This window comes from Panthera pardus, unplaced genomic scaffold (genome assembly GCF_024362965.1).
Source record: "Panthera pardus isolate Hobbes unplaced genomic scaffold, ASM2436296v1 HiC_scaffold_16, whole genome shotgun sequence".
NCBI classification, from domain to species: domain Eukaryota; kingdom Metazoa; phylum Chordata; class Mammalia; order Carnivora; family Felidae; genus Panthera; species Panthera pardus.
In genome coordinates this window covers 113,046,429-113,069,473 of record NW_026526721.1, presented here as the reverse complement: position 1 = coordinate 113,069,473, position 23,045 = coordinate 113,046,429, and the positions used below count along the sequence as shown (strand labels likewise).

Genomic DNA, 23,045 nt, shown 5'->3' with positions numbered 1-23,045 from the left:
TCTCTCTTGTCAAATTATTCCGCCTCTTTGGTCGTCTCTCAGTGTCTCCCCTCTGCTTTATTACTCTGTATTTGATTATCTTACTGTCTCCTTCTTTCTGATATATTTAAATGATTTCAACATAATATGCACCTTTGAACTCCTTTCTTGTGTCTCTAACTTTTGTTCCTTTTCATCATGGGGCATCTGTCTCTTTGTTAGCTGTCCAGTAGATGCATTGCACAGATTTTCTCAAACTTATCATTTCAATTCCCAACACATAAAAAGACAATGCTCATATCCTGTTTTTCCACGATACTTTCATTCTCCCTGAAGATTTAATTTTATTGCCCATTGTAATATTTTCCCATTTCCTTTTAAGTCTGTGAATACAGACTCAATAATTGACTTGTACCAGTTTTCTATCTGTTATGCAAACTCTGGGCCAATTTCCTCCCAAATGATGGACTTGAGGTGATCAATCTATCACATGTCTTCGAGCAATGCTCTCTTCTCTGGTTACAATCAGGAGTGGGCTGAGGGAACCCAGAGATTTTTGAAGAAGGAGATTTATGTCATGAGAGAAGTGACTCTGGTAGGGAAGACATGTCTCAGTGAAAACTTCTTTCATGTTTCTGTTGAGAGGTTTTTTGTTGTTGCTGTTGTTGTTGTAAAGCAGCTAAGTTATAATTTTTACCAAAATTTAATTACATTCAGAGAGTAAACATCTGGAAATCATCCTGAGTAATCAGCGTGAACTCATATGGTGAATCAGAGGCTTATATTATATGCCAGGGTTTAGAGATTACAATCTTAATGATCTGTACATTATTCATAAGTCTTTGTTTTAAAGCTGTCTGTAAGAAATAATTAGAATTCAAGCCATTCATGAAACAGGAAACTTGCCACTTTATTTCTTACTTGATTTCTTACACATAAGCACATCTCCCTCTGGGCGGTGGGGTTGTTAGAAGAAAGAGTTAAGTATTGGTTTGTTTTTGGTGTGTATGCTTTTTTCTTTACTTCATTCAATTTGTGAAATTTAAGAAGCAGTAGGGATCCTAAGTCAGGCAAGTAAGCTGGAAAACAATAAAACTTGAAAACTACCCAGGCGTGAAATCCCCTTGAACTAAGGAATGCTTCCAACATTGTGTTCTTCATAAGCATGAACAATGAATGATAACATTTCAAAATTAGTTTTTGAAGGGAGGTTCACAATAGGAAACTTGATCATCTAAAATCAGCCAAACCCACCTTCTTAGGAACCTCCGAGAATAGCCTGTCCCCCTACCCAGTATGACCTAAAAATAACAGATTACATCTCATCCCCAAAGTAACTTGGCTTGAGCTCAAGAATTAATACATACATGACACTCAGAATGGCATCCAAAAAAAGAAGTGGCATTCTCTTTCTTGTGAGCTGTCACAGTGCGGTAAGCCTCCCTGGCTCTGTAATCCTAATTAATGTTCGTTGTCTTCACTGCGTTTGGTGTGAAAAATGTGGAGCGGGAACACTCTTGAGTGGGAGTCAGGCTCTCAAGAGGCTGCCGTTTCAGAAGGTATGTCTCAAACTCTGTTCTGAGTCTCCCATTCTTAAAGGGATTCTGTGTCTTCACTCTGAAAGATGATAACGAGGAAATCAGCTGAGACAGGAAAGAAAAACTGACACACGGAGAATGCTTGTCTTTATTTTTTAGTTTTTCATTTTATGGGAGAGACTCATAGGGACGGGGGCCAGAAAATGCGAGAGGTGGGAGAATAACGAGAAGTAAAACGGTGGAGAGTAGAGAAAGGCGAGGAAAAGGTGAAGGAGGGAAAGATCATGGAAATAAAGGAAAGACAACACAAAGGGGAGAAGCGGACAGCACGGCTGTATTCTGACTTTTGTGTGCCCTGGGAACGTTAGCCTCTGTGGGCCTCTTCCTCCATGAGAAAGTATTAAAAATTAGATTTCACTATAGCATTGGGTTAAAGATAGCTATGCTTATGTTATGTATCAAATTTTTCTTTAAGAATGAAAGCTCATTTTTTCTGCTTATTTAAAAAAATTTTTTTCAATGTTTATTTATTATTGACAGAGAGAGACAGAGCATGAGCAGGGGAGGGGCAGAGAGAGGGGGAGACACAGAATGTGAAGCAGGCTCCAGGCTCTGAGCTGTCAGCACAGAGCCCGACACAGGGCTCGAACTCAGACTACATGATCATGACCTGAGCCGAAGTTGGATGCTCAACCGACTGAGCCACCCAGGCACCCCTTTTCCTTCTGACTTTAAAACAAATAAAAATATTTTTGTGTGCTCCTAAACGCACTGTAAGCCCAAGGCACTGTGCCCACTGCGCCTCATGGTTAAGTTGGTCCCACAGGTAGAGTGAGGGGGAAGGAGATAGGAAGCACACTTTGCTCAGAAGTGAGAACAGATTTAAAACCAGCAATACAAAAATTAAAAAAGTTACATATATGTGTGTATTTCCACAATCTAAATCTAAATTATGTATTAAATTATTCCTAATCATGCCAGCTAACCTTTCTTGAACAGTTACCACGCGCTAAGCATGATACCTGCCTTACCTCACTCATTCCACAAAATAACTCGGAAGCTAAGCAGAGGAAGATGTACCTTGAAGCCTATAAAGACCCCTCGCTTACACTTGGAATCCTTCCAAGATTCTGTGCCCAGTTTTTAAGAGGGCCTCTCAAAATTCTGTACATTTCAAACCATACAAAACCTGAATCTGCCCATATGGACAGACTAAATACATACCCTCAATTCACATTTCAGCTCATTGAAACACAGAACGACTAAGTGATTTGTAAAATGTTCAAGGTCACAGAGCTACTTGTTGGACAGACTCAGAGAGATTGAGTTTGATTTAAAAGGAATCTTGGGGCACCTGGGTGGCTTAGTCGGTTAAGGGTCCAACTTCCGGCTCAGGTCATGATTTCATAGTTCGTGAGTTTGAGCCCCACGTGGGGCTCTGTGCTGACAGCTCAGAGTCTGGAGCCTGCTTCACATTTTGTGTCTCCCTCTCTCTCTGCCCCTTCCCCCAAAATAAATAAGCATTAAAAAAAAAAATTAAAAAAAAACGAATCTTGAATCAGAGGCTGGAATTCAGAACTGTATTCAGTCGTTAAGAGTAAGCTGCCCAGAATTCCATTGTCAGCCACTTTTCCCAGGTAATTGCTTTAATGCTCTGGATTTAACTGTCACCCATTTGCTGGTGACCACCTGATTTATATCTTCAACTGCTTCAGTTAAGATGCTTTCAATTGTCGGGGCGCCTGGGTGACTCAGTCGGTTGAGCGTCCGACTTCGGCTCGGGTCATGATCTTGCGGTCTGTGAGTCCGAGCCCCAAGCAGGGCTCTGTACTGACAGCTCAGAGCCTGGAGCCTGCTTCAGATTCTGTGTCTCCCTCTCTCTCTGCCCTTTCCCCGCTCACACTCTGTCTCTCAAAAATAAATAAATGTTAAAAAAAAAATGAAAAAAAATTAAAAAATGAGATCAATTTCCAAAATTACATTGAGAGAAGAGTGGAATAGGTATTGAGGCATCCACAACAATTGCTGCAAAGTCAGCTCCAGACCTCTTCTAATGACTGACCAGTGGCTGTCTCCGTATTTCACTGTCCACAGTCAACTTCAATGCAACATGTCCAAAGTTAGACTCCTATTCTCCCCCTAGAAACTGCTCTTCCTCCCACGTGCCTTGATTTGATCAGAAATCTAAAACTGGAGCTCTGAAAGTCATCCTCCACTTCTCTCACTCCTCCACCCCCATCCCCAGTCATTGAGGCTTCCCCCAGTATCCTTGGCACCACCCTATTTCACCCCCCTATCAGTCCTTACTTGAATTATTGCAATACCCTCTTTCACGGCTACCTTAGTTCAAGTCCTCTTTGATCCATATCCCCACTGCTAGCAGAATTATTTCCAGATAGGGTAATAAGGAAAGGGAAGATCAAGTCTCTACTTTATAGAACTTCCTTTAGTAGCCCTCCCCACCCTCCCACCATTAGCTTCTGGATATGGTTCATTTATTTATTTATTCAGCAAGTATCTATTGAGGTTTTCCATATGTCAGGCTTTGGGCTTGGTGATATGGAAGAAAAGGCTGAACAAAACAGCCGAATCCCTATTGGATAGGAGGTCATAGTCTAAGGGATAGTGGATGGAAGTTACCCGGAGAAAAGTCCTAATCCAGAGGGCATAGTCATTGGTTAATTTTTTGTAGGAAATAAGCACCTTGAGGTTGGGTGGAAGGGAGTTGCTAAAAGAACAAATGGCAGTGTTCTCAGAGTGCCTAGAATTGCTTGTGAACTTTATTAAACTCCTTGTACTGCTTCATAACGGTGTATGTCCTAGTCTCTCCCTTTAGACTATTGTTTTATCCAACTTTATATCCCCAAAGCCTAAAATTTCCTAGTGCCTTATTTTTTCATTTCATTTATCTGTTTGTTTATACCTTACCTTGGTTCCCCCTCCCCCAAAACTGGGATTGCCTGACCCATAGTAGGAATGCAAAAAATGTCTTGAACACCTTTACGAGTGAAAAAAACTGAGACCTGAAAGGTTAAAACTATTGAGCAAGGTCAACCAGCTAAATCTCCTCTGAAAGTTGCAGAAAGTTCAAAGAGTTATCATGAAAGGTGAGTTCCCCATCACAGGAAGTGGCTGAGGACAAGCTGATATTATGAGTCATAGATTATCCTTAAGTCCAAGTGGTCTTGTCCACGCTGTGATTCTACAAAGCACAGTACACATCAGTGATTTATAATCCCGTTAAAGAACTTCTTAAATATGGTTACAGTAAGTTGATTTTTTAAGTTCAAGATTTTAAGAAATTTTTTGTTAATTTTTTTAATGTTTATTTTTTTGAGAGACAGACCCACACACAGTGCAAGTAGGGGAGGGGCAGAGAGAGAGGGAGACACAGAATCCAAAGCAGGCTCCAAGTTGTCAGCACAGAGCCCCATGTGGCTCGAACTCACAAATAGTGAGATCGTGACCTGAGCTGAAGTCTGACGTTTAACCAACTGAGCCACCCAGGCGCCCCAAGATTTTAGGAGATTTTTATTTAACATCTATAAATATTTACCTAAAGAAGTTTGATGGCTCTAGACAAATACATACTGTAATGGAAATCCAAAATTACACTTATCTATATAACTTAAATTTGCTTTTTAGAATCAGAATGGGGTGTAATCAAAACGACACTTTTTTAATTTAAATTTTTGTTTTTAATGTTTATTTTTGAGAGACAGAGTGAGAGCAGAGGAGAGGCAGAGAGCAAGGGAGACACAGAATCCAAAGCAGGCTCCAGGTTCTGGGCTGTCAGCACAGAGCCCAACATGGGGCTTGAACCCACGAACTGTGAGATCATGACCTGAGCCAAAGTCAGATGCTTAACAGACTGAGCCACCCAGGCACCCCTAAAAACAACACATTTTAAATTTTGTCCAGGAAAGCAGTTTCAGGTGAGTGAGTTGTGCTGAATGCCCTGAAAGAATAATACACCCTGTGGTAACCCCACGGAGCAAGCCAAAATTGCCCATGAAACCAGAATTAACCTTGAGGAATATTTTAATATACGGTTGCTTCTAAGGGCTATGCTAAAATCACGTGAAATATCTCTTATCAGCATTAACGAATGTTTGTTAGGCTTATCCTGTGGATGGAATAATGAGGATGTGAAAGCATTAAATGTCCAAAAGCCAAACAATGCCTCAGAATGCTCGTTGGATTCTTAAAAGCAATTTTTTGTTGAATTGGAGTCTATAACGTTTTATTGAACATTCTACCTCCAAATTTATAACAAACATAATTGTGAAAAACTGTTTTTATTTTGTACAACCAAAATTTCTGGGATATATTTTATATAGGGCAGAGTGAAATTATACTTAAACAAACAAAAAAACCTTGAAGACATTTTGATACAATTTTACCTCTCCTGAAATTTGGTCTATTCCATAACATCTGGCTGAATAGTATTGCACATATACAACTTTATGATTTAAAAAATTTTTTAAGTTTATTTATTTTTGAGAGAGAAAGAGAGTGTGAATGGGGGAGAGGGAGAGAGAGGTGGAGACACAGAATTCGAAGCAGGCTCCAGGCTCTGAGCTGTCAGTACAGAGCCCGACGTGGAGCTCAAACTCACAAACTGTGAGATCATGACCTGAGCCGAAGTCAGCTGCTCAACCGACTGAGCCACCCAGGCACCCCAACTTTATGATTTAAACAGCATTTCATGGATTCTACGATGAGTATTTTCCTATCTCTCTAGAAATGAGAAATATCTAACCTACTCCAAGATCACAAGATATGTTAATATTTTTCTAAAACCATCTAGTCAAATGCTTCCTTCCCACGCATTCTCTGCTTTGTCGAAATGAGCTGCAAAGACCTGCAATTCAACTCTCAATTATAAGCAAAGCTTACTTTTCTTATAATTCTGCCTTGACAGATTTTTGTCTGTAGATTTCTTTTTAAATTGTGTCTAGTAGTTTGCCTTGTGTTTGTAGAAAGACACAGCTTGTTAACAATAAAGCCTGAATACTAAACTTAGATAGTCCAAGAGGAAGGATCCAATGTAAACAGATTACTTCCAAAAGCTGTAAGTACCAAAGGGCACACAGTTGATTTGTATTTCATTGAGTTGCCACATGAGAGGCTCATAGTAAATGAGTCCAGCATGGCTCAAGATCCATGCATAAAGTTTCTCCTATTACCTAACGCAACGTGGACACGCACATAACACTCAGATCCCTGACTTCACCAAGAAAAGTAATCAGTGTTATGACCTCATTCACAGCCAATCAAAGCATAGTCACAAAGGCAAAGGAACCCTTGGGAGAATTGTTTTGCAACTGAGAGGGGAGTATGCAATATGTCTGATAAGCTATCCTAACACATGCCTGAAGGTTCTGAGCTGTATTTATACAATAGCTTTTGTTGGCGGCTCAAAAACTGCTGAGGGAGGCGTGCCATACGTCACATTCCACGAGAGGAGCAATTGTGGGGATGGACCCAAGGTGACCAGGGACAACCTTTGTTCACTGTTCCATCACATGGCTCTATAATAAATATTAGTCACCCAGTGTACACATAGAATGTGGTGAGGTTTTCTGAGAGGGCAAAACCCTTTCCCAGAGGTCAGAGTACACTCTCTGTTCCAGGCCGATCCCTAATCAGATTTGCAATCTACCTTGGAGAACCACAGCTTTCCATTAAATAGAAGCCATCACAGGGCAGCAGCATTGGGCTCATTTACTATAGCCACTTTCAAGTTCTCTTTTTTTCCGTCTGAGTCCCAAACAGTTCATGGGCCCCTGATGTTGATTAAACCAGATTGTATTTTAAAGTTTTGCTTCTCTCCCTTATCTTGCCTCCCCTAAGTTAATATAAAATGTTCCGAATGATCTCACCTTGTGGCTTCATTGACTAGAGATACTGCAAAATCAGAAGGCACCACCATTATGCTTGGAGGCACAGGCTCATTTTATCAGACTCTCAGACTCTGTCTCTTCCGTTCTCCATTAGAACACAGCCTTCTCTCAACACAGGGTTGTAGATTCTTTACCAAGCCTTAGCAGAAGTAAAAAACAAAAACAAAAAAGCCCTATGATATGCAATACACGGCATCATCAACTTAACACAAAATATTGTATTATTTCTTAGGCTGTGTTTTATTTAAAGATATAAATACACTGTGTTTTTTCATTTTTCCCCCGATAATGAACGACCTATCTTTTTAGACATTTTCATTATAGGAAACCTCATACTCTATCATTTTCTATTCCAAAAAGGAACAGGTGAGAGTTAGAATTGATAGAAAGAATTGGTACTGGATACCTACCTTGGATTTGTTGAGAAAAAAATTACACAATACAATCCATAGAGCAAATCCTCTGAGGCTCTTTACTAACTAGAAATATAGTCATTTTCTAGATACTGACTTGTGGAGGACCACGCCTGACATAAACTAGGCCCCTTCACTATGAATGTTGTCTTTCCAAGAAGAATTTTTGAGATTAATGAAAGGCCAGCACCTTGTCTCGGCAGCCTGGTGACTCTGCAACAAGACTTTTTCTAGTTCCCAACCAATCCATTACTCCAACCAAGTTCTTCATGTTTGTTCTGATCCTCCTAGTTGGAACAAAATATTTATAATTAAAACTCAGGGCACCTGGGTAGCTCAGTTGGTTGAGCATCAGACTCTTGACCTCAGCTCAGGTCTTGGTCTCAGAGTTGTGAGTTCAAGCCCCACATTGGGCTCTGCATTGGGTGTGGAGCCTACTTAAAAAAAAAAAAAAAATCACTAGGCATCTGACTTCTGATATATTTTAAATTCCTCCATCTTGAATAAAAAGTTCTCTCAGTGACACCAGTATTTATCAAGATCTACAGCTGGTTCTTGAAAGTCACCTCTCTGTCCTAGCAAGGAAGATGTTGAAGACTGAAAAATCAGCTCTTCTTGGATCCATAGGAGAAGAGAGAACACAGGGCAAAAATCTGCCCCCGAGATTTGAGAGAACGGCGAATACAGGGAGCCTTGGCTTATTGGAATAGAGACTCAGGAGTGGAAATCACCCACAGGAACCAGTGTCAGCATAGGAAAACCTGAACTATATATATATAATTGATGAATTGCTGGCAGCTCAGTGGGGACAAGCTTGAGAGTTAAAAACTCCAGGGGGACCGAGTCACATAGGGGCCCCCACAATATTGTAAGATTTACCTCCAGGAGCTCAACCAGGTTCTCACAGTAAATGTCAGAGAGAAACCCCTTGTGCTTCTGGGAAGAGGAAAGGAAAAAGAATCCTTTAAAAATAATGCCAGAGTATCCTGTCCTACTTAACAAGGCCTGCTCTCAAGGGAAACTAGTTAACAGAAGCAGCAACTGCTGGAGTATTTTCAAAGCCTGACTGACCTGGGAAAGGAAGCTCTGGCCTTTCTGTCCCACCTGAAGGAGGAGAAAAATACTGAGAAACACTTGTGAAGTTTACATTCCAGAGGGATAGGCTCACTAAAAGACTGAGACCTAATCATAGGGCTATGGAATGATTTCCCTTTCCTCCCAACACATTACTGAAGGCCTATTTTATAGCAGTTCCTTATTTAACACATTATGTCTTGCTATCAACAAAAAATTACCAAGCATACTAAAAGGAAAAAACACAATTTGAAGAGACAGAGCGAGCATCAGAAATAGAAGAGATGTTGGAGTTATCAGACCAGGAATTTAAGACAACTATGATTAACATGCTAAGGGCTCTGATGGACAGAGTAGACAGTATGCAAGAACAGATGGGCAATGTGAGCAGGGAGCTGGAAATCCTAAGAAAGAACCAAAAAGAAATGTTAGAGATCAAGAAACACAGTGACAGAAAGGAAGAAGGCCTTTAATGGGCTTACTAGTAGACTGGACATGGCTGAGCAAAGAGTCTCTGAGTTTGAAGCAATCTCAACAGAAGTCTCCAAAACTGAAAAGCAAAGAGAACAAAGACTGAGAAAAAAACAATATCCAAGGCCTGTTGGACAACTACAAAAAGTGTAACATATGCATAACAGGAACATCAGGAGGAGGAAGAAGAGGGAAAGAAACAGATGAAATATTTGAAATAATTATTTATATATTATGTATTATATAATTAATGTGATAAATTATTTATATATTATATACTTATTTAAATTTATTGAACTTCATTAATGGTATTCAAAAACAAAGAATTTCCCCCAAATTAATGCCAGACATAAACCACAGATTCACAAAGCTCAGAGAACACCGAGCAAAATAAATGCCCCAGAATCTGTACCTAAGGATATCATTTTGAAGCTACAGAAAATCAAAGTTAATGAAAAACTTCTAAAAGAAGCCAGAAGGGGAAAAAAATAAACTTGCTTATAGAGGAAAAAAGATAAGAACTCTGCATTCAACCTCCTCAGAAACCTGGCAAACAAGAAGAGAGTGCAGTGAAATATTTAAAGTGCTGAGATAAAACAAACAAAAAATGACCATCCTAGAATGTTGTGTCCTGCAAAATTATTTTTTAAAAAAGAATGAGGGGTCCCTGGGTGGCTCAGTTGGTTAAGCATCCAACTTGATTTGGGCTCAGGTCATGCATTTTCTCATGGTTCATGAGTTAGAGCCCCGCATCAGGCGTCACGCTGTCAGTGCAGAGCCTGCTTGGGATTCTCTTTCTCTGCCTCTCCCTCTCTCCCTCTCCCTCTGTCCCCCTCCTTCTTGCACGTGTGTGCACTCTCTTTCTCCCTTTCTCTCAAAATAAATAAACATTTAAAATAAAAAATTTATTTTTCGTAATTGATCTAACAAATAACAATTTGTTCAAAATAATAGTAGCAACAATGTATTCAGTTTTGTATACTTAAGTATATTAAACAAATTTTTTAATGTTTATTTATTTTTGAGAGACAGAGTGCGAGTGGGGGAGGGGCAGAGAGCAAGGGAGACACAGAATCTGAAGCAGGTTCCGGGCTCGAGGCTCCAAGCAGTCAGCACAGAGCCTGATGAGGGGCTGGAACTCACAAACTGTGAGATCATGAGCTGAGCCGAAGTGTGATGCTTAACTGACTGAACCACCCAGGCTCCCCTTCTTATAGATAGATAGATCAATCGATCTTATGTGTATCCGTGCTTATGTATGTTTATATATAAGTGAAATGAATGACAGCAATAATACAAGGGACTGGAGGGCGGAATTATTTTATTATTATTTTTTTATTATAAGGTACTCACACTACCTGGGAAGTGGTATAGTGATATCTGAAAGTAGATCTGGATTAGTTGTAAATGTTTATTGCAAACTCTAGGGCAACCATTAAAAAATGGAAAAAAAGAATAACTGATAAACTAGAAAAGGAGAGAAAATGAAATCACGTAAAATGCTCAATTAAAACCACAAAAGGCAGGAACAAAGGAACAAAGAACAAAGGCTACAAATCGAAAACATCAACAGATGACAGCTATTAACCCAGCCTTACCAATAATCACTTGGAATGTCAATGATCTGAATGTGCCAATTAAAAGATTATCATAGTGGATCAGGAAACAAAACCCAGCTATATATTGTCTACAAGAAATCCACTCTAAGTATAAAGACACATACAGATTAAAGGTTAAGACATGGAGAAAAATTTGCCATACTAACATTAATCAAAAGAAAGCAAGAGTCACTATATTCATTTCAGACAGAGCAGACATCAAATCAAGGAAGGTTATCACAGATTAACAGAGGTGTTACATAATGATAGAGTCAGTTCTCCAAGAAGATACAACCATCCTTAATGTATATGCACCTAGCACAGAGCGTCAAACTTCATGAGGCAAAAACTGTTGGAACTGTAAGGAGAAATAGGTGAATCCGCTATCATAGTTGGAGAATATTCTTGTATCAGAAACGGACACATCCAGTAGGCAGAAGATCAGGACATGTTGAATTCAACAACACTATCAATCAACTGTGTATAATTGAAATCTATAGACTGCTTCATCCAGCAACAGCAGAACACACATTCTCAAACTCACATGGAATATTCACCAAGACAGGCCACGTTCTGGGCCATAAAACACACCTTAACCAATTTAAATGAAAGGAAGTCATATCATCTGCTCTCAGATCACAGTAGAATTAAACTAGAACAGTTAACGGTAGACAACTAGAAAATCCCCAGATACAAGGAGATTAAACAACACACTTGTCAATAATGCATGGGTCAGAGAAGAAATCGAGAGACGTTAAAAACAAAATTTGCATTAAGGCATTCAGGTGGCTCAGTTGGGTAAGAGTCTGACTTCAGCTCAGGTCATGATTTCACGGTTCATGAGTTTGAGCCCCAAGACCGGCTCTGGGCTGACAGCTCAGAGCCTGGAGCCTGCTTCGGATTCTGTACATCCCTCTCTCTCTACCCCTCCCCTGCGCTCTCTGTCTCTCTCTCTCTCTCTCTCTCTTAAAAATAACATTAAAAAAAATTTTTTTAAACAAACAAAATAATTTACATCTACCACCAGCCTAAAATCCAGGTTTGTGCTTGGCCAGAAGTCACTCACTAGGCTGACTGGTTCAAAGGTCACTGAGGCACCTCTTGGACAGTTTCATTTTACCTTGGACAGTTTCGTTTTACAGTTTCATTAGTCACCAAGCTAGCCCCTCACGGGTTTTCTCACCTTTGCTTGCCGCAGTCCCTCTAATCTCTGGGAAACTCTTTCTGCTTTACTGATGTCTCCCTGTTTTCTCTAAGGTGGACGTCATGTTTCAGACCTCCAACCATCTATGCTGTCACAGTCATGACGAACAGAAGGCACTGAGACTCCCAGGACCAACTATCAACCATCATCTTCGTTGCCTTTGTGACAGCTGCTCTGAGGTCCTTGTAAATTTGCCCCTTTGACTTCATTCTGATTCTGTGTCCAGAGTTTAATGGGGGGTGGGGAGGAATTTCTCTCAAGCCTCAAAACCCTATGTTCATCAGTGAAAGGGATTCCAGGGGCAAACTATCCGAGATAGCTTCCAATCTTTTCCATTCTTACTCTTAATCCAAGAAGAGGTTTTATCTGAGCATGATAGAAATGATTTGGGGCGCCTGGGTGGCTTAGTCGGTTAGGTGTCCGGCTTCTGCTCAGGTCATGATCTCGCGGTCGGTGAGTTCGAGCCCCGCGATGGGCTCTGTGCTGACAGCTCAGAGCCTGGAGCCTGCTTCAGAGTCTCTGTCTCCCTCTCTCTCTGCCCCTCCCCTGCTCACGCTGTGTGTGTGTCTCTCTCTCTCAAAAATAAATAAACATTAAAAATATATATATATTAATAGACTTTCTGTTTTGGTTAGTTCAAATCAATTATTTAATGATTTTGCACTTCCTAATATTTTAAGAAACTGTCCTTTAATATTTGAATGAGTGTCCTAAAATGTCTTTTTAATTAAAGATTTTATTTTTAAGTTATCTCCACGCTCATCGTGGGGCTAGAATTTATAATCCTGAGATCAAGAGTTGCACGCTGTACAGACTGAGCCAGTCAGGTGCCCCCTAAAATTTCTTTTGACATTGTTAAAAGTTGTTTTGAAACAACTCCAGAAGAGATTCCAAGCTGGGGGTGGGAGAAAAGACCTAAAGGCAGAATATGTTTTATATTTAGAGTTTCTCTGTATCAGATAAGATTATTTTACAGAAAATTCCTTTTTCTCATGCTTACTTTTAAAACTACATGTTACTTGCTGAAATGGGGCCAGTGGAATTAATGAGCTCAAACTTCTTTCTTAAAGGGGGAAGAAAGTGCACTTCCTAGAGAGAGATGACCTTTGCAAAGTGGAGCTATTTGTAAAGACTTCTGTTTCTCCGGGGGATTTTTTTTCTCACTCAGAAGGATCAACCACAAAGTAGGTGGTCCATGCTCTACTGAGCCCTGGGGCTGGCCTTTGGCAAAACTGAATAACTGGCAAAATCAGACTTTGCTGCAACCTCCCACACACCCACACTTGGCCCAGGCAGATACTAAACACCTTGAACCCTAGTCTGACCAATGTCTAGAAACCCTCCTGGCGAGTGTCCTGTGCCCTAGACTTTGCTTCCTTCTCTCTCCTCTGTGAATATGTCCTCTCAGGAGGCTATCCCATTGTAAACAGAAAAAATAGGGTCAAATTACAGAATATTGAAAGCCTTGGAAGTTCCAGTTTTAAAAATCCTAAAAGTCATCTAGTAGAGTTATTTTCAAAATTGTTCATTCCCTATATTTTCGCTGTAAAACTCTTTCTTCAAAAAAAATTTTTTTTAAGTCCAATATATAAATAAGATAATCGAGAACTGCTCTGATCAGAGCCCTTTCCCTTTTCAGAGGGGGAACTTGAAATCTGCAGAGCCTTAGAAAAATATCAATCTAATTCAATTCCTTCAATTCACAAGTGACAAACTTGAGCCCAAAATTGAATCAACTTGTCTAACATTATCTAATGAAATGATGACATGGGTCCAGTGCCCCTCAGGGGCATGTCTTTACTGTCACTGAGCCTGACACAGGCCCTCAGAGGCCCAACAATAAATGTTAATTGCATGAACACAACAATTTATGCTATGGTGTTAATGACTGATACCATCTTTATACATTACCCTTCTTAAGGGTGTTTACTTTCATTTAAACAAGATTCAGTTCCTTAGATCAAAGAAAGTAATCTCTTTAGAGCAAATATGAGATGTTATCAATAAGCTTGTTGGTACAGGAGAAAATTGAAGGTAGTATAACAGAACCTCCAGGGAGGGCTATGCTGTCATTTGAAAACCATGAACAGTTTTATAATATGATTGTGAGTATGTTCTGTTGGGAGCAGGGGGAGAATCAAAAGCAAACCTGTTGATTTTATAAAAGTACTTATAATAAGAAAACCTAAGGCACACCTGGGTGGCTCAGTCGGTTGAGTGTCCACCTCTTGATTTCGGCTCAGGTCGTGATTCCAGGGTCATGAGATCTAGCCCCTTCACTCTCAGCACAGAGCCTGTATAAGATTCTCTCTCTCTATCTCTCTCTCTCTCTCTCTCTCTCTCTCTGCCCCTTTTCCCTGTTCTCTCTCTATCTCTCTCTCTCTCTCTCTCTCTGCCCCTTTTCCCTGTTCTCTCTCTCTCTCTCTCTCTCAAATTAAAAAAGAAAAAAAAAGGCCTAAACCAAACTACATTGACTGATCTGGTGGGCTGATATGAAAATGAGAAGTATTCAGAGTTGGTCCTACGATTCAGGGAAGGATGTATTTATTAGCTACTTGTGATGCCTCACCCATCAATATAGACTTCTTTGTGGTGCAATATATACTTCTTCTCTGTCATAATGTAAGCAGAATGCTTTCTGTCTTAAGAGGAGTATAAATTTTGTTTAAAGTTTGCCTCAATACAGTCCCAGAAAAGGACTTTCAGGCCCTCAAAATGTATTTCTGTTTCTAGTTCTATTTCTTCCAACCCACCAATTGAGAAAGTTGCAAGAAATAAGTGGGAATTATCTAAGTGAATTTGTTTAGATTTCATAATGGGCACCATCAAATGGTGGCAGGTATTATACCATGAGCAAATGTGTCAACGGAAAGTAAATAAAAATTCCATTTATTAGAAATCCTGAAAAACTCAGTCCCTGGAAAAGACAACTATACCACCCATCACCCCTTCCCTTTAATACTCATCAGTTTTACATTATTATGATTATTTGGAGGCAGGGTGATTGGTGATAGCAGGAAGAATAAAAGAAACAAATGTTAATCATGGTTTCTCATTTATTGCAAAAGAAGAGATTCACATTCCCAATGTGTTACAAATCCCCAAACACTCAACAGTAACACTATGTGACTGTCATCTTCAGGGGACATATGAGTCAAAATCATTCAAATCTAATTTAAAATGCTACAGACTTGTTTTTTTTCTGCATGTCACAAGTGTGGGCAACACATGAAACTGAAAAGTATTAAAACATCAAGAATTCACAGGGTGGTGAAAGTTTTCTATCTTGAAGTTAGGAGTAAAAACAAAACAAAACGGAAAACCCCACCACTTTATATTCTGCACTCTTCTAAAATTACACTTGGGGGAGAAAATTAAGAAAAAAATTCCAAAAGATTTCCTCATCCATTTCCTGCCATCAAATGGCAAACATCATTGTTGCCATCAATCAAGTCATTGCCCTTTCAGCCATTTTGGTGGTTCCACCAAAATGATGTTCTGCTCAACTGTTTGCTCATGTGATCAATGATGTTGTGGAGGGAGAAATTCTATTTTGTTAAATATTGGAGACTATTGGTAAGGCTTATAGTTTCTTTGAATTAGTTCAAATGAGTAAAAATGATTACAGTGCTCTTGGAAGGTGGTCCAAGTCAGAATTCTCGTTGCAAATCAAGGTAACCTGTTGTTACCAAGTATTAACATCCACATTTGACCTAGACAGTTGTAGGCAGACCACAGTCTTGCTCTTAAAACACCAGATTGTCTGCCTTGCTTTGTGAAGATCTGTATGCTTACCACATAGTTCGAGCCGTTTTTGAGTTCTAGATTCATTGAGAAAGATGATTGCCTACATTCAAGACGCGAAAGATTCAGCTGCCCTAGTTTTGAAATACAGAGAAAGGACTAAGAATAAATCTTCAAAATATGTTAGAGTCGGTATGGCATGGGCAAGGACAAGACTGATCCTGGCCACAAATTATAGGTATGGCTGCCCTGGAGTGTCCCTACTGAACACCAATCTCCACCCCCTCCAGAAATAATGAGATTACAACATAGGTATCAACATGGAAAGTTGTCCAAGTCATCGCTCAGTGAGAAAAAGAAAAATTGTTAACACTATGGATAGCATGATTCCGTTTATAAATGTTTAAAGGAGACTAAAGAGACTTAGAAAATGCCATGACAGGATTCTGATAAACATGTGCACATCCTTGGGCCGAGAGATCTCATGAAGAGTCTGTTTCCTAAATTCTAGTCTCGACTCTACCATATTACTTAACTCTTTCATAGTTTTGTAAAATCAAGGAGGGAGACTAGAAAATCATTACACCTCTTCCAGTTCTAATCGGTAGGTAAAAGTATCCTTCCTTCGTTTCCTTGTGTGAAATAAGGAAGTAAAACACCTTCTTCCAAGATTATTGTGCGGCTTTAAATGAGGAGGTTTGTGAACATACTTTGTAAATTTGTGGATATAGTATATTAATAATGTACCTTTAAAAAGTCTTCACTACAATTTATTAGTCGTTTCTACTAATTCTTTCTAACTTTAGCTCAGTTTGGGATACTACCTGACACACGTTCTTCACCATAAAAGCAAGGAACTTTATGTCTAAGGTAATTTTAGGGGCTGAACCATATCAAATGTCAGCCTTCGGGAATAAAAAAAAAAATTGTTGCAGCAAAGTGGACTGAGTTAAACTTCTGAAAAGTGAATTCTATTTTCCCACTGATGGCCTTAATGAAATCCGAATCCTGTTTCCTAGAAAATATTCCAGTGGGTTCATTCGCAGACTTATTTTCCTATTTGAAGAATTATAAAAGCTGGCTGGCTGGCCATTGCAGGGTCTCTGTCAACTAAAATAGTCGATGTTTCTGATTCTATTTTAGATTCAGTCCAGGAGGTGCCCTCCCACAAACTGCCATGCCAGTGAATGGGCCCCATTCTGTGGTGTCTGAGGAATGTGTATCCTTTCTTGATGTCAATCCAGTAAATCAGAGTTTACTCCAAATTCGTTTTTTGGTTTTGTTTTGTTTTTTTTTTAATTAAACTAAGTGTCTACTGAGGACAGAAATAGGATTGGTGATAAATGTCACTGAGAAAACAATTCAATACGAAGAACTTCCTAACAATCAGAGCTGTTCAAGTTAAAAAAAAAAAAATAGCCTGCCATTTGGAGGAATTGAGGTCCCTGTGAAGAGAGACAGTCAAGAGAAGGCTCTCACAGCTTATTGGGGTGACTGTCTATGTCAACTTTTATCTCCTTCAATGCACTGTAGTCATGCTGAGGCCAGGTTTTTTGTTTTGTTTTACTTTGTCTTGTTTTTGGATTTCTGGACACACTGAAGATATTCAATAAATACATTTTTATGAATGAAAGAATAACACAGGGGGACCCTGCATTCATTGAGTGGGACATTGGACAGAGAAAATTTAAGATATCTTAATTGTGAAAATCTTGGAAAAGTTCATTGTCCTGCAGAAAAGCAAATTCAGTGGTAAAGGTGCGATGTCATAGTGAATGTTTTGCAATTTTTTACAACTCTTGACTACTTCTAGATTGTTGTCAATTCCTTCCTGCAATTCTCTACTTAGACTACTTTCTTCCTAATTTCAGGCACCGACTTCATACTTGGATGTCCTGGAAGTAAGAAATCATTCTTTTTATTGCACAATGTGTAATATTTCAAAGAGTCATACTGCCAAATCATCTCGTACCAGAATGAGCCACATACTGATTGCAAAAAAGACTTGATTACAAAAACTTTGAAGTTTCACATTATAGCAAATAACAACAACTTTGTTAACTTCTGGATTCTACAATACTTGTTTGCTTCATATAGAATATACTTGAATCTCCTATCATTCTAGAGTCCAACCAGTACCCTGATTTGTTCAGCTCTGTGTTTCACACTTTGAGTCTCAATTCTTCAGATGGTGATAAAATCAATTTAATGGGTTGCAAACCAAAATTTAAAAGAAAAATGACTAGTGTGAAACAGAAAATATCAGAATACATCATACTTAGGAAAAATATTTTTCTCATGAAGCTCTTATTTCAGCAACTTCGATTAATGTGTGTCTGTTGTGATATAAAATGTATTTCTTGCAGTGGATAATGTATAAAAAAAGTTTTGAAAATATTGGTTTACAGGATGCTCCAGGGCCCTTATAATAATGACCATAGTTTGTCACTAGTTTAATTTTCTTAGAAAATTGATAGTCAGGCTTATGCCTACTGAAATTTTTCAGTTCAAAATTTCTTATCAGCAGTAAGAAGAACAGATGACCCAGTTCTCAAAGTTTGTGCACTTGAGCCAACTGGAATTCAAATAAGAAATATAGGATGTTAATTTATTTTACACCATCCTCAGATTAACTGAAGGTCAGGTGCTTCACAAGCTCCAAGGGTCCCCACACTTATGACCTGCTTCCTTGTCCGGGGTCTATGTGCAGCCATCATTTTTCTCCTGGATTTAGCTTCATTGCCGTTCTCCTTTCCATCTTGAGAGCCCACTGTTAGAGTTTCCTTTGCTCTTTTTCTTAGCACGAGGCAAACATGTGAGGCAAAGTTTATAAGAATTAAGTATTTCTAAGAATTTCAGTTTTGAGAGGTTGTTAGAAAGGAGCTCTTTCCTCTACCTTATTTTCCCTCCTTTTTCTCCCACTCACCCCCAAACCACAAGGTAAGTGTTTAAAGCCACTCTTGTTGTTCAAAGTGGTCTCTGTCTCCTTTAAAGTAGTGGTCTCCTTTAAAGTGGTGACAGTGGTTGGAATAAGTTAAAATAAAAAAAAAATAAGTGAATGTGAACAGTTTTGAATTGCCTTTTTCTATTTTCCTTCAGTAACTATAAATAATAATACACTTCATAAGAAGAATATAGTTGATGCTTACAAATATTCTTTCAACAGAACTAAAATGTTGAATGCATTTCACTTGATAATATATTTTCCATTTCCATTTACTGGTTCTTTTCAAAAAAACCTCCCCTACCCCCATTTCTACCTTATCAGAATGGTGCATACAGAATATTTGACTTGAGGCTAAGTCTATTTTCTCAATTTTTTTTGAGTGACTATTCTCTAAAGAAAGTATTATTAAAAGCAGACTTCTACAAAAATGGACTTTAACACTAATTATCTTCTTTGAATATGAGAAGGATATTTTGATTTCCCAAATGCACATTAACTGAATTCTTGAAATGGATCCCTTCATGGCTGACTCTTCTTTATTTTTTTCTGTAATAGAAACATGACGTTGTCTCCCAGAGACCTCTAAAGACTCCATTGCATGTGTCTTGCATGAGCTAAACCAAGGATAGTATCAACTTCATTTTTTTACTTTGCTGTAGCTCCTATAGGGCACTAACTTTATGTATGTATGTATGTATGTATGTATGTATGTATTTTAAGTTTATCCATTTATTCTGAGAGAGAGAATGTACACAGGAGGGGCAGAGAGAGAGGGCGAGAGAGAGAACTCCAAGCAGGCTCTGCACTGTCAGTGTGAGGAACCCAACACAGGGCTTGAACTCATGAACCCATGAGATCATGACCTGAGCTGAAACCAAGAGTCAGGATCCCTACCCGACTAAGCAATCGAGGTGTCCTGGGGCACTAACTTTTGAACATGGATGTGCTCAGTGCATCTCTTGTCCAGCCCCGTGAAAGAAACTGCTCTTGAGAAAGCAAAAGCAACTTGAGTTCTCTTGGAAGGGACTGTGATGGTGAACAAGTTCCTTTGCTTTTGGGGGGCCTCAGTAGCTATTGTATAAAGTAGGACAGTTCGGCTAGAATAATCCCCAGGGCCTTTTTTTTTTTCCTTTTTTAAATCTTTCTAGCTCTAAAAATTCTTTGATTCTGTTAACCAATATTTCATCATTTCAAGTTGAACAAAACCAACTTTTACGTTATTGTAATGTTACAAATGTGTTAGGTTCCTTTTACACTGTCTAGAGTGGGCTTCTTAGAAATACGTTGGATTTCATTGTATTATATGTAAATTTGAGCATTTGTGAATGGGAGAAAAAGATTAAAGCTAACACTGGTTCAATTATTATACAAGTCAAGTGAACAGGTTGGAGGGGTGTGAGATCTCACAAGGCAACAGCAAAGACAGCCTTTGAATTTCTTCTATCTTTTGTTGAAATATATTACCAGTAAAGTGCATAGGATCCAAAAAGACTCACAAATTAGATGGTCAAGACAATGGCAGCCCACACCGACAGGACACAATACAATTTGGTCAAGGTATACCAGTTCAGTTACTGAGACTGTCACCTTTCTTCCAGTAGCTATATTAACAGTTAGATGTGTTTGCTTTTTCCAAAGGCTGAGAAAAGACAAGTGGCCAACTTGGGCTACCAAAATAGTTAATGAAAACTGCAGCCCAGTCAGTAGGAGCTGACTTGAGTCGTTTAGAGTGTACCTTGAGGCAATAGGAAAATATCCTTGCAGCCCCTTCCTCAGAAAGGAGAGGAACCATTATCTTATTCCCAGTGGAGAACCACCTCCTCTGCCAACACCCCATGTGGAACCTAAAGGTCATTTCCCTCCAGTCCAGGAAAGAAGGTGAAGGGAACTAAAAAGTAGGCTTCTCAGTCATAAATCTTGGGAACATTCCAGAAGGCTTCCTTTCTGTTCAGAAACTCCTCAAAAGGAGGCCTAGGGCCAGGGACATAAACAATGCTATCAAATGGTTGGATCCTAGAGATGCCCCTCCCATCCCCATTTCTCTTTGAAGGGAGGTACCCAGAAGGGGAAAAAACACTTGGGAAAGGCATAGGAACTGTATTACAGAGGTCCTTATCTTCGTCTTCCCAGTCTTGATTTTAAAACATTCTATATTGAAAGGTTTTCGTATACATTCAAAAGTAGAAAGAATAGTGTCACTCAACTTCAATTGTCAACTCGTGGCCAGTCTCATTCGCCTCCACCCTTCCCCCTCCCTACCTTCTTCCAGCGTGTTTTGAAGCAAATCCCATGCAGCACCATATTCTAAAGGTTTTAGAGGTAACTTTTTCGGATGACTTTTACAATTATCTTTCATTTTTCAGAGGTCAGAAAATCTAAATGAAGAAAAATGAAAACTTTAGGTAAAACTGCTATTCAGATGAATTATATAAATTTGTTGTAACTCAAGTGGAATTTTTATTCTATCCCCAAAATTGGTATCTGTTAACTGTCAGTCAGTCAACAAATATTTGTTGAATGTCTCGTGGGTGCCAGGCTCTGTCAGATCACAAAGCCTTTAAAAACAACTAATGGCTCTGATATATGAATATACAGCTATTTTCCCAGGAACAGACCGGAAAAAAAAAAAAAAAAAAAGGAAATACATACATGTTACTAAAGAAATAGATCTTTGTTATCAGAAAGTTAATAAACTTTTATTTATTAGAGCTCCAACACAATATGAATTCAATTTATTAGAAATTTCCAAGGATAAATAGATCTGAGATCATTCCTTGTATCATCCTTAGATATTTGGTAAGGGTGTTTGTTTTTTTTTCCTACATTTTTTACCTAGCAAAAATAAAATACTCTCAGAAGATAAGACCCTCATGATTTTAATGGTGTTACCCTTTCCCAGCTCGCCTGCCAGAAGCAAATGTAATCTTGTCCACACGGATTTACATGTACCCACATTTTCCTGGAAAGACTGCAGTAAAGGGAAATACAGGCCTTATGATGGTGCCAATTTACATTTCAAACTGCAGTTCTTTATAACTTAACAGCCTACCTTTACAAGCTAGCAGTGAGGCTTCTCCTAATACCAAACAAAGCAAACCCTTGCTTAACAACAAAGATCCGCTTATCTAAAAAAAGGATTTTTCTTCTCCTTACTCAAAATTCTATGTTGTGACTAATTGGAGATTCCTCCTGTCCTAAATTAGTTCATCAGAACTACCCATTTCTATCCAAAGGCCTCCAAATTTAGTTTAACTTGAAAAGATTTTTTTTTTTTTTACCTCCATTCTGAAAAGACTGGCTCTCCCAAAGATTCTCTCTTCTGAAGACTTCCTGGGTTCAGGAGAACACAAATTCCAGGACTCTCAGAGCACATCACTTAGTCTGCCACAGACAGACCTAGATTCTCACAGAATCAAAACAGAGATGAATAAGACCATGAATTGTCATTTGGTCTCACTGTCAAACTTGTTTATACCCTTTCTCGTGTCTTCTCGATCTTGGACAGTTTGGATAGTTTTCTTTTATGGCAGAGTCTGTATAAACTGTTAATGTGCTTAGATTCACAATCATACACTTTTTTCACTGTTCATTCATTGTGCCAATGCAGAAATTTAAAACTTGGTGGAGGAAACTTAGTCATCTTTTCTTCACATTTTGATTATTCTCAAATGTCTTGAACATAAACTGAATATTTACTAAATAATGCCTTGTGGTCCTTGAGTTAAATGTTGTTAAAACTTGATATGTTGAGAAAATTGACTAAAGAGAGCTCCAAAGTGGGGCACCTGGGTGGGTCAGTTAGTTAAGCGTCTGACCTCGGCTCAGGTCATGATCTCACGGTTTGTGAGGTCAAGCCCCACGTCAGACTCTGTGCTGACAGCTCAGAGCCTGCAGCCTGCTTCGGATTCTGTGTCTCCCTCTCTCTCTGCCCCTCCCCAGATTGCTCTCTCTCTTTCTCTCAAAAATAAATAAACCATTAAAAAGTTTTTTTTAAAAAAATAGAGCTCCAAATCAAGGGGAAGAAATACTTCTAGAACTTTCCATGAGTTGATATGTCTTCAAATGGAAAAATGTGTAAATATGATCTTCTTTGGTCTTTCATGGAATAGATGTGTTTTCTTGAAAAAGAATTATTCGTGTATACTTATACCATAAAGAAACCTCTTCAGTT

At 38.9% G+C, this 23,045-nt stretch overlaps 1 long non-coding RNA gene across 1 annotated transcript; it reads left to right on the top strand.

The window, feature by feature from the left end:
- Positions 1-1,325: 1,325 nt before the first annotated feature.
- Positions 1,326-13,538, top strand: LOC128777422 (uncharacterized). The gene is made up of 3 exons (XR_008422683.1): positions 1,326-1,538; positions 12,237-12,362; positions 13,254-13,538. It is a non-coding gene; the product is annotated as an uncharacterized LOC128777422 (long non-coding RNA).
- The last annotated feature ends 9,507 nt before the right edge of the window (positions 13,539-23,045 follow it).